The sequence below is a fragment of the Zalophus californianus genome, chromosome 2, assembly GCF_009762305.2.
Source record: "Zalophus californianus isolate mZalCal1 chromosome 2, mZalCal1.pri.v2, whole genome shotgun sequence".
Lineage (NCBI taxonomy): Eukaryota > Metazoa > Chordata > Mammalia > Carnivora > Otariidae > Zalophus > Zalophus californianus.
Genome location: NC_045596.1, coordinates 89,131,679 through 89,142,304, shown reverse-complemented (window position 1 = coordinate 89,142,304; position 10,626 = coordinate 89,131,679). Strand labels below are relative to the sequence as shown.

Below are 10,626 nucleotides of genomic sequence, written 5' to 3'. Positions count from 1 at the left end.
TGGAAGTGTGTTAGCCAGGGCTCTCCAGAGAAGCAGGACCTGTATATATAACCTTCAGGTTATAAATAAAGATTTATTATGAGGAATGAACTCACACTATTATGGAGCCTGAGAAGTCTCACGATCTACCATCTGCAAGCTGGAGACCCAGGGAAACTGGTGAGGCGATTCAGTCCAAATCCAAAGGCCTGAGAACAAGGGGAACCTATGGCGTAAATCCCAGTCCAGCAAAAGATGAGACGTCCCAGCCCAGCGATAAGGCAGGAAAAAAGAGGTGAATTTCTCCTTCCTCTGCCTTTTGTTCTATTCAGGCCCTCAACAGATTGGATGCCGTCTACCCACATTGGTGAAGGCAATCTACTTTACTGAGTGCGATGATTCCAATGCTAATCTCATCCAGAATCACTCTCACAGACCCCCAGAAATAGTGTTTTCATCTGGGCACCCAGTGGCGGCCCAGTCGACATGTAAAATTACCCATCACAGTTAGCTGCTAGCCTCGCTACGGTTGTGAGCAGCTGAAACGTGGCAAGAGAGATGCAGGTACTGAAATTCAAATTTTACTTCATCCTACTTAACTTTAATTTAGGAGCCGAGGCCATGTAAAATATTTTTCCATTAAAGATAACTTTATTGCTTTAATAGAACCCCATTTCACATTAATCATTGAAAACTTAGTGTCTGAATTGAGATGTGAACACAGTAGATTTCGAAAGCATCATGAAAACAAGTGTGCAATAGCTTGTGAATAATTTTTATATTGAGTCCATGTTGAAGTAATAATATTTGGGACCTCCTGGGTTAAATAAAATAACATATTAAAACAGCATTCATTTGTTTCTTTTTACTGTTTTTAGAGTGGCTACTAGAAAATTTAAAGTGACACGTGTGGCTTGCATTGTATTTCTGTTGTCTGGTGTTGTGACACTGCCTCAGCATCCAAATGTACCTTAGATATACAAGCTGAGTTGTAGATTCAGTATGGAGATTAGTCATTCTTTCATTTATCTTCACAGACCACTTCCGGAGGGAAAAAATGGAGGAGTTCTCTTGACTGACCACTGAAAAAATTTATTTTTTATTTTATTTTTTTTAAAGTGTCTTTTTTTTTAAGATTTTATTTATTTATTTGAGAGAGAGCATGAGATAGAGAGAGCACGAGAGGGGGGAGGGTCAGAGGGAGAAGCGACTCCCTGCTGAGCAGGGAGTCCGACGCCAGACTCGATTCCGGGACTCCAGGATCATGACCTGAGCCGAAGGCAGTCACTTAACCGACTGAGCCACCCAGGCGCCCTGACCACTGGAAAATTTAAAGTGGGCTCTGCTCTACATGTATCTCCTTCCAAAATTTGTGAAAACCAAGCAAATATAATTAACTCATTTCAGAGAATTTTCTTACATTTTTGTTTGCTTCAATTTTCAATGCTTCTAGAAAAATAAGTTTCTAACCAATAACTGAACTTTTGATTAAAGTCACATACAAAGTTGATGTCTCCTTTTTTACGGACTCATCCATTTTTCTATGAGAAGGGGACCATATGTTTTGAAAAGAACTAACATTATTTTGGAACTAAAATTATTTGGGAAAAATAAATTGATTAAAATGAAAATTATGTAATTTTATTTAATTAACAAATTAAAATAAGTAAAATTAAGTAAATGTTATATTTTAATAGTTGCTTTGTCCATGTTTCCAGTATAAGTCTGCTTTTTGCCCAGGCAGGAAACAAAAACATAATCTGGCAGTTCTGTGTAGGGTGTATTTTCTGCACAGGAAAAGATGATTCTTTCTTATTGCTATTTGACGCTTGGAAATTCTATCACAATTTTGCTTTGAGTTCTGACATTGGCCAGATGAAGATGCCTAAAGATGTGCCAGAAAGTTCGGATGCATGATCCCATAAACACTGCTTTTGATGAAAGAGTAGTTGGACTTACCCAAAGATTTTAAATTCACCCAGAACCTGTATTTGTAGAAAGACTTGCAAAGACCCTCCTCACAGCTCTCCTCACTAGGAAAAAAACTTGGTGTAATTTCACTGCAATTGAGTTTACTGTCAATAGAGGGCACCAAAGGATGGAAAAGTAATTTGGTAGATTTGGTTTATTTCCCCAGCTCAATTCACTAGTAAAAAAAATAATTTTTAAAAACCTTTGAAAGGTCTTTTTATCTTGCAAAAGGAGAAATCAGAACTGCTATGCATATGTGTAATGTCATTTCTGCCCATCCAGAAGTGGCCAACCTGAACGGAGAACAACCAGAAGCCAGGGGTTGGGTGCATGACTGGTCTTGGAAGTGGAGAGCAAACTCCTAGTTTCAGGCTCTTTTACCAGGGGGCATGGTCAGTGTTTCCCCAGCTGGGCCTCTGCCAGCAACTTCACCAGTGCTGGCCCTTTAATTACTAGCCAATTCAGGTCCTTTACTGGGATGTAAATTGACTGCAAATATTCTAGTTCCCACCACGTGGCAGGTACTCTGTTAGTTTCTGGGGAAACGAGGTACTAAAACAGACCTGTCTGCATGCAGCCTACAATCTAGTGGGCAACAGAGATATTAACCAAACCATCACACATACAGCAAAAAATTATCCGGACAAAGTGGTGTTTGAGTTGAGATCTGAAGACTGAATAGGAGTGAGACTGAAGACTCCAGGCAGTGAGAACAGCAGTGTCCATGTGTCTGAGCCAGGGGTGGGGGGACCACTCCAGGAATTGGAAGCCAGAGTGCCTGGAACCTGGGAAATGAAAGGAGAGTGGCTGAGGCTGGACCAGGAGGCAAAGTAATAACACGTGAGGACAGATGGGAACACCATACAGGATTTTGTTGTATGTGCAATGCAAAGCTCTTAATAAGTAGATGTTAGGGTTAGATTTATGTCTTTAAAAAGAGGGACTCTAGGGATGCCTGGGTGGCTCAGTCAGTTAAGTGTCTGCCTTCAGCTCAGGTCATGATCCCAGGGCCCTGGGATGGAGCCCCGCATCGGGCTCCCTGCTCCACGGGAAGCCTGCTTCCCCCTCTCCCACTCCCCCTGCTTGTGTTCCCTCTCTCGCTGTGTCTCTCTCCGTCAAATAAATAAATAAAATCTTAAAAAAAAAAAAAGAGGACTCTAGCTGTTTTGTGGAGAGTGGATTAGAAGAGGACAAGACCATAAGGAGGCTGCCGCAGTAGTTCAGACAGGAGATTTTGATGACTTGGACTAAGGTCATGATGTTGAAAATGGAGAGACAAGAACAGGGAAGGAGCTCAGACTGGCTGGCTGGGTGGAAGAAGGTGGTAGGGAGAGGATGGCGTTAAGGTAAGGAGAACCTCAAGGTTTCTGGCTTGCAAGATGATCACCGGTTAGGGTTTTCAACCTTAGACAACACAGCTAGCAGTGTTTAGGAAGCCTTATCATAACTAATGTGCAGTGGAAATCACACATTTCAACAGGGGGCAAACTCAGTCCAGTCTGTTGGTCTTTGCATCAAATCTCCAAACCTCTCTGTCATTAATGTAACATTTTAGGAAGAGCTGGGAATGACTGGCAACATCGTAATGTGATATCTAAATTCAGAGCTGCCAATACCAATATATGCATATGTATACATGTAGAAAAAATTCTGGAAGAATATGATCAAGCTGTTGCTGTTATTTTTTGGAGGAGTCAGATGACAGAAAGCATCAATTTCAAGTCTAGGTGTTACTATGTTGTCTGAAAAATTTTAAAGCAAGCCTTAATTGGTCTTCTAATTAACAAAACCCATAAAATCACTGTTGTTACCAATAGAAAGCTTTTCGGCTGGGAAATTTAAAGCCCTTTGTGGAGCCAATGATCTCCCACCTCCATTAAATCTCTCTCCTGGAATCTACAGAGCCTTTCCATTTGGGGACCCCCTAGTCCCAGAGAGCATAGATTTCTATCGCTGCAGCTCATTAGAGATGCTCAGAAAATCAACGTGAGGACTAGCTACAGAAGCCCTCCCAGCACCGTTAGATCTTTTCAGTAGCAAATGTGTCATTTGTAGCTCGGTGGTCCAGTTCTTATGTGAGGCTAAAATAGAGCCACTCCAAGATGCTTTTGAGACTCCCTGAACTCCAACTGACTACAAATCTTTCTCCCAATTGATGTATCAGTTCTGCTGTATCCCTGGGGACATCATTTCCACTTGCTTGGTAAATAATTAGCCTGGCTGCCTTTGGCTATAGAAAGGATTATAAATATTTTAAACACTGCAAGTGATTGAAACTGTCTCTATTTGATTTCATCTCTGCCTGCAATGCTTTGGGTGAAAACTTAACTCTAAATACAAAACATCCTTGGGCAGATAAATGTTCTAGGTGTGAGAATAATAAGGTGTTGTTTAGGTTGCTATAGTCAGTGGGCATCCAGAAACAAGCTATAATTAGTGAGTAGTTTGAACCTTTCCCATTTTAGCTCACACCAGTCATTTTTTCTCATGAGAGAAACACATGACCTTATTTCCCAAGAAGAGTTTTATGCTTATAGGATTTCTTTAAAAATAGACTTCAAAGGGGTTAATATCGAAAACATATAAAGAACTCATATGACTCAATAACCCCCCCAAAAAAATCCCATCAAAACAATCTGATTAAAAAATTGGCACAGTATCTGAACAGACATTTTTTTTCCAAAGAAGACATACAGAGGTACATGAAAAGCTGCTCAAAGTCACTAATCAACAGGGAAATGCAGATCAAAACCACACTGAGATATCACCTCAGACCTGTTAGAATGACTTTTATCAAAAAGACAAGAAATAACAAGTGTTGGCAACGATGTGGAGGAAAGGGAACCCTCACGTGCTGTTGGTGGAAATGTAAATTGGTGCAGCCGCTATGGAAAACAGTATAGAGTTTCCTCAAAAAATTAAAACTAGAACTACCATATGATCCAACAATTCCACATATGGATATTTATCCCGAAGAAAATGACAACACTAACTCAAAAAGATATATGTTCATTGTAGCATTATTTACAATAGCCAAGGCATGGAAACAATCTAACTGTCCGCTGATAGATAAATGGATAAAGAAAATGTGATATATCTATATCATATATAATGGTTAAGTACTCACTATATATGTAATGGAGTATCATTCATAAAAAAGAAAGAAATCCTGCCATTTGTGATAATATGGATGGACCTTGAAGACATTATGCTAAGTGAAATAAATCAGACAGAAAAAGACAAATACCATATGATCTCACTTGTATGTGAACTCAAAAACAAAAACAAAAAGGTTGAACTCATAAATACAGAGAACAGATTGGTAGTTGCAGGTAGGGCCGGGGAGGGTGAGGGAACTGAGCAAAGGTGATCAAAAGGCACATCTTCTAGTTATAAAGTAAGTCCTGGGGATGGAATGTACAGCACGGTGGCTACAGTGACCAACACTGTATTGTGTACTTGAAAGTAGCTGAGAGAGTAGATCTTAAAAGTTCTCATCACGAGAAAAAACATGCCTAACTATGTGGGGTAAGGGTGTTAATTAGACTTGTGGTGATTACTTTGCAATATATACATATATTGAATGAAAAACAGAATTAATCTTTTTAGAGCAGTTTCAGGCTCACAACAAAGTTGAATGGAAAGTGCAGAGTTTTCATAAACCTCCTGTCCCCACACATCCTCCACCAAAGTGGTACATTTGTTACCATTGATGAACCGACATGAACCCATCATTATCAGCCAATGTTTATAGTTTATGTGAGGGTTCACTCTTGGTGTTGTACATTTTCTAGGTGTGGACAAATGTGTAACAACATGTGTGCATCGTATAGTATCATACAGAATATTTCGTCTGCCCTAAGAGTCCTCTGCACTCCACCTATTCATCCCTTCCTCCACCCTAACCCCCCAGCAACCACTGATCTCCATTTGCCCTTTCCAGAATGTCATATAGCTGTAATTCTTATAGACGTTTTAAAATTATTCCTCTCACCTTACGTTAAAAGAATATAAAAGTTGCCATTAATATAATTGGTTATAATCTTTCCAGTGAATTCTTTGAGGTTGCTATGAAAACCCAGTGTCCTCTTTAGACCATGTCTGTATCTAGCCAGTGGTACAGGGACAACCCAGTGAGAACCGCTGCCTTAACCCAGGCCGGCGGAAGTCAAGAGGAGAGGGCTGTTGTACAGGGGTGGTCCATCCAACACCCTGCAGGATATTTGTTCTCAGCTTTTTCAGTGTAACTTCTGATGAAAACAGTAGCATGTGCCTATTGATTCACAAAGTAAAACACAACAATGGTGTACAAAGTAGATGTCATCCATGCTTTTATTCCCCACGGTTATCCTTACATACTCTAAATGGGCTCATACTATACTGTGTATTTGACAACATGCTGATTTTCTTAAATAGTAAATCATGGGGAGCTTTCCATGTCAATTCATAAAGATCTCATTTTTAAAAGGTACACAAAAGTTTATTTCAGCAATTCACCATTGATAGCTACCTGGGTTATTTGCAAACATTTGCTGTGGAACACCAGCAATGAAGATTTATATGCCTCTTTGTGCGTTTGTTTGATTATTTCCTTAGGATAAATTCCTAGAAGTTAAATTGCTGAGTCAAATGGTGAACATGTTTAAAATTGCGACACGTATTACCAAATTATATTCTCACCAAAAGTATATGAGAATACACTTTTCCTGCAGCCAAGTCAAGAGGAAGAATATTAATCATCTCCGCCTATTTGTTAGCTAGCTAAAAAAGATTTATTTCTTTTATTGACATATTAATGAAGTTGAATTTTTGTGTCAGTGTTGGTTTCATGGCTATATTTAGTTTGTGAAAATTCAGTGAGCTGTATGTTTATGACATGTGCACTTGTGGGGGGCGGTAAGTATTAGTATCTTGGCTTATTGGGGAGGGGGAAGATTTCTTGTGTATCTGTTAGGCTACTTAGGGCTTCAAGTAACAGAAGAGCCCAAATCAAATATATGTGTTCTTTTATGTAACACAAACCCTATAGCTAAGGTGCTCCAGGGTTGATGAATTCAGCAGGTCAGTGCATCGTTACTCATCCTCAGTACTTTGGCGTAGTTTCCCTTATGGATGTCGGGTGGCAGAGCCACTCCAGGCCTCCCATGCAAATGCCACAGTATCTAGTGGGAGGACAGAGGCGGTCTGTCATTGAGGAAAATCTTTTTCAGATACTTCCCTTCTCCTCCAAAGGCTTGTTCTCACATCTCATTACTCTTGCCTCAGTCAGTCCACGGCAAGAGTAATGAGACCGAGACCACCATGACTGGTCTAAAGGAATAATGATTCACTCCCAATGGCTGGGGCTGCGACCTCCCTCCCTGCAGTTCATGGCTGGTGAAGGAAGTCAGTGTTTGCGGGAGGTAGAGTATGTTGAGGGGAGCAATGGGGGATGAGATGGGCCCAGCAAGGTAGGGGAGGATTGGGACAGACCTGGGGGCCAGTTAGGATGGATTTGAAGGGAGCTATCACAGAGTGAGAGAACTGTTAGAAAGCCACTTCATAGTCTACAATAAGAGATGGTTGAAGTTAATATTTATTGAGGTCCTGCTCGGTGCCAGGGGATACTGTGAATACAAAAGATGACTTTATGAACATCGCAGTCCAGCAACTATGCTCAAGGAGGTTATGATCCTATTGCATTAATAGGCGTACAAATAATAATGACGGCTAATAGTTACTGAGAGCTTACTACAGCTGGGCATAGTTTTCAGTCGCTTACACGTATTAACTCGTTTAGTCCTCACAATAACCCTAGAAATTAGATACTATTATCATCTCTGGTTTAAAGGAGAGGAGACTGATGGCAGAGAGGTGAAGTAAACTGCCCTATCGGTCAAAGGGCCAGCAAATGGGGGAGACAGAAATCGAGCCCAGGCAGTGGGACTTCGGAGTCCATGCTTTTTTGGGGGGGAGGGTACCAAATTACTTTATTTGAAGAGTGGTACAAATGAAAGAAGTTAAGTAGATATTTTGGTACAACTTATAGAAAAGGTAAAGGTAACCCCAACATGCATGCACTGCCTTGGTGACCAGGGAAGTCCCCCTTGTGGCTATGGGAAGACAGCCTAAGGCTTAGCTTTCACTATCACTGTTTCCCAAGGTGTTCTTGTCAAAGAGATACTCTGCCATGCCAGATTCGGGAGCCCCCATCTTGCGCAGGTTGGTTACATGGTCACCCAATTCCTTGATGGATTTCACCTGCTCATTCAGGTAATGAGTCTCAATGAAGTCACACAAATGGGGGTCACTTTTATCAGTGGTCAGTTTGTGCAGTTCCAGTAGTGACTGATTCACGCTCTTTTCCAAATGTAATGCACACTCCATTGCATTCAGCCGGTTCTCCCAATCATCACGGTCTGGTTTCTTGATATCCTGAAGGAAGAGTTGGCCACCTCATTGGTTCTGCAGCTTCATCAGTTTCTCAGCATGTTCCCTCTCCTCATGAGATTGGTGAAGAAAATATTTGGCAAAGTTCTTCAAAGCCACATCATTGCGGTCAAAGTAGTAAGACATGGACAGGTAGACGTAGGAGGCGTAGAGCTCCAGGTTGATCTGGCGGTTGATGGCGGCCTCCGAGTCCTGGTGGTAGTTCTGGCGCACCTGCGAGGGGGACGGTCGTCATGGCGGCGGCTGAGAAAAGGCGGCGGCGACCGGCGGCGGGGGCCTTGGAGCGGTCGGAGGGCGCGACGAAGAGATGGCGGAGCGCTGGCTCTGAACGGCCGGCCCGGGTGGGGGGCGAGCGCCGGGTTCCGTCCAAGCACTGTTGAAGCAGGAAAGCGCCGCTACTCTCGGCGGAGACTGTGGCCGGAGTCCATGCTTTTAACCATTCACTGTGCTGCCCATAAAACCCACATGTCAGGAGTTAGACTGTTAGAAATATGGCCAGTGGGCTGAGAGGAAGCAGTAGGTATCGAGGAGTGGAAGAGCCACGATTACATTCATAGCTGGCAATTATTGAGCACTCAGCCACCTAACGGGCACTGTGTGAAGTGCTGGGTAGACATGACCTCACTGAATTCTCACAACTCTGTAATGTAGGCACTATTCCACAAGTGAGGAAACTGAGGTCTTTGAGATGTCGAGTCACTTGCCGAACAAAGGTCATTATTGTGTTTGAACCTGTGATCCTTAAGACTCCAAAGCCTGGGGAATTAGTTAACTCCACTGTAGTAATTATGAAAGTTCTTTTCTGGACAGAAAACAGGGAATTCTGAAAAAAAAAAAAAAAAAAGCACTAAAGCATGTAAATGTGCTCTAACATTTTTATTGAAGAACTCTAAAAAAACAACAACAATTTTTCAGGATACTGTTGCACTGAGTTGGCCTTCACATATGCCATGGTCTTGATCAGACGTGATACTCTAGGATACTTCGATTTATTGATTTTCTTGAGGGAACCCAAATCCAGAATACAGAAACTTTTTCCAAGCATTTCTTCATGAAAAAAAGTCAAATATATTAAAATTTTTTTATACAGTTATAGTCTTTTAGTAATATTTTTGTATATATAACAGACACCTTATACTTACCAATTTTTTCAAGATTTTGTGTATTTGAGAGAGAGTGAGAGCAAGAGAGAGTGAGAGCGCAAGCACACACAGAGGGAGAGGGAGAAGCAGACTCCTGCTGAGCAGGGAGCCCGATGCGGGGCTCGATCCCGGGACCCAGGGATCATGACCTGAGCTGAAGGCAGACGCTTAACTGACTGAGCCACGCAGGCACCTCTATTTACCAATTTTTTTAGTTGAATGGGAAGTAGTTTCAGTTTATATAACCAACCAGCCAGACCTTCTGCTGGCTACTCTCACAAACCGGGTGCTCCACCCCACTCCACCCCCACTCCACCAACTATACTGTCCTGCAGAGTTAGGGAGCAACAATTACCAAGAGGGTTTTTTTCCTTTTCTGTTTCCAGAGAGATTCCCTCAAGCCCTTGTCCAGATGTTAATGTGGCACATGTGGTGTTGGAGTCTTGACTTCTCAAATCTTCTTTTCTTTAGTAGAATGACTGGGTGGAGCAAAGGAAATTGTTAAGGGGTATTATGGTTTTTTTCTCTTCTAAGCAGAGTTTAATCCAGCCAATATCATCAGTGACCAAAGTCACTGCCATCTGTCAGTTGTGGGTGGCCCAAACTAGCGGTCTCCTTCTGTTCCCAACAGACAGGTAACTTGCATTCGTAAAACCAACACATCACATCTGGAACTTATTGGCAGACTCAAAGGGAATCCAAAAGTGAAATCAGTCACAGAGATAGAATGCCCTGCTTTTTCTTGGAGCTGGTATCTGTTGGGTTCGGGCTTGTGGCATATGGGCAGAACAACTCAAGAAAGTTTTCCAATGGTATAGGCCAACTGAACATACTTTTCTGAAGCACAACCTTCTACCAAAAATGGAAAGGGGGGAAAAAAAAGCCCCAAACCAAACACACCCAAACCAACTTACTCCTCTGGTGTGCCACATAAAATAAAATTGCCCGTCGTGAAGATATTTGAATCTAAATTGTTGCCAGTTCTAAGGAAAAAGGGTAGGGTTAGCCGCTTGAGAGATAATCGGCATTCTAATAAAGTACCCAGGCCTAACACTATAATTAGTAAACACAGGTGGTACAACTTCTTGCTTCCTCTTCCTTATAT

At 41.8% G+C, this 10,626-nt stretch overlaps 1 pseudogene; it reads right to left on the bottom strand.

The window, feature by feature from the left end:
* Window positions 1-7,935: 7,935 nt before the first annotated feature.
* LOC113924773 overlaps window positions 7,936-10,626 on the bottom strand; it is a 104,944-nt pseudogene continuing 102,253 nt past the window's right edge.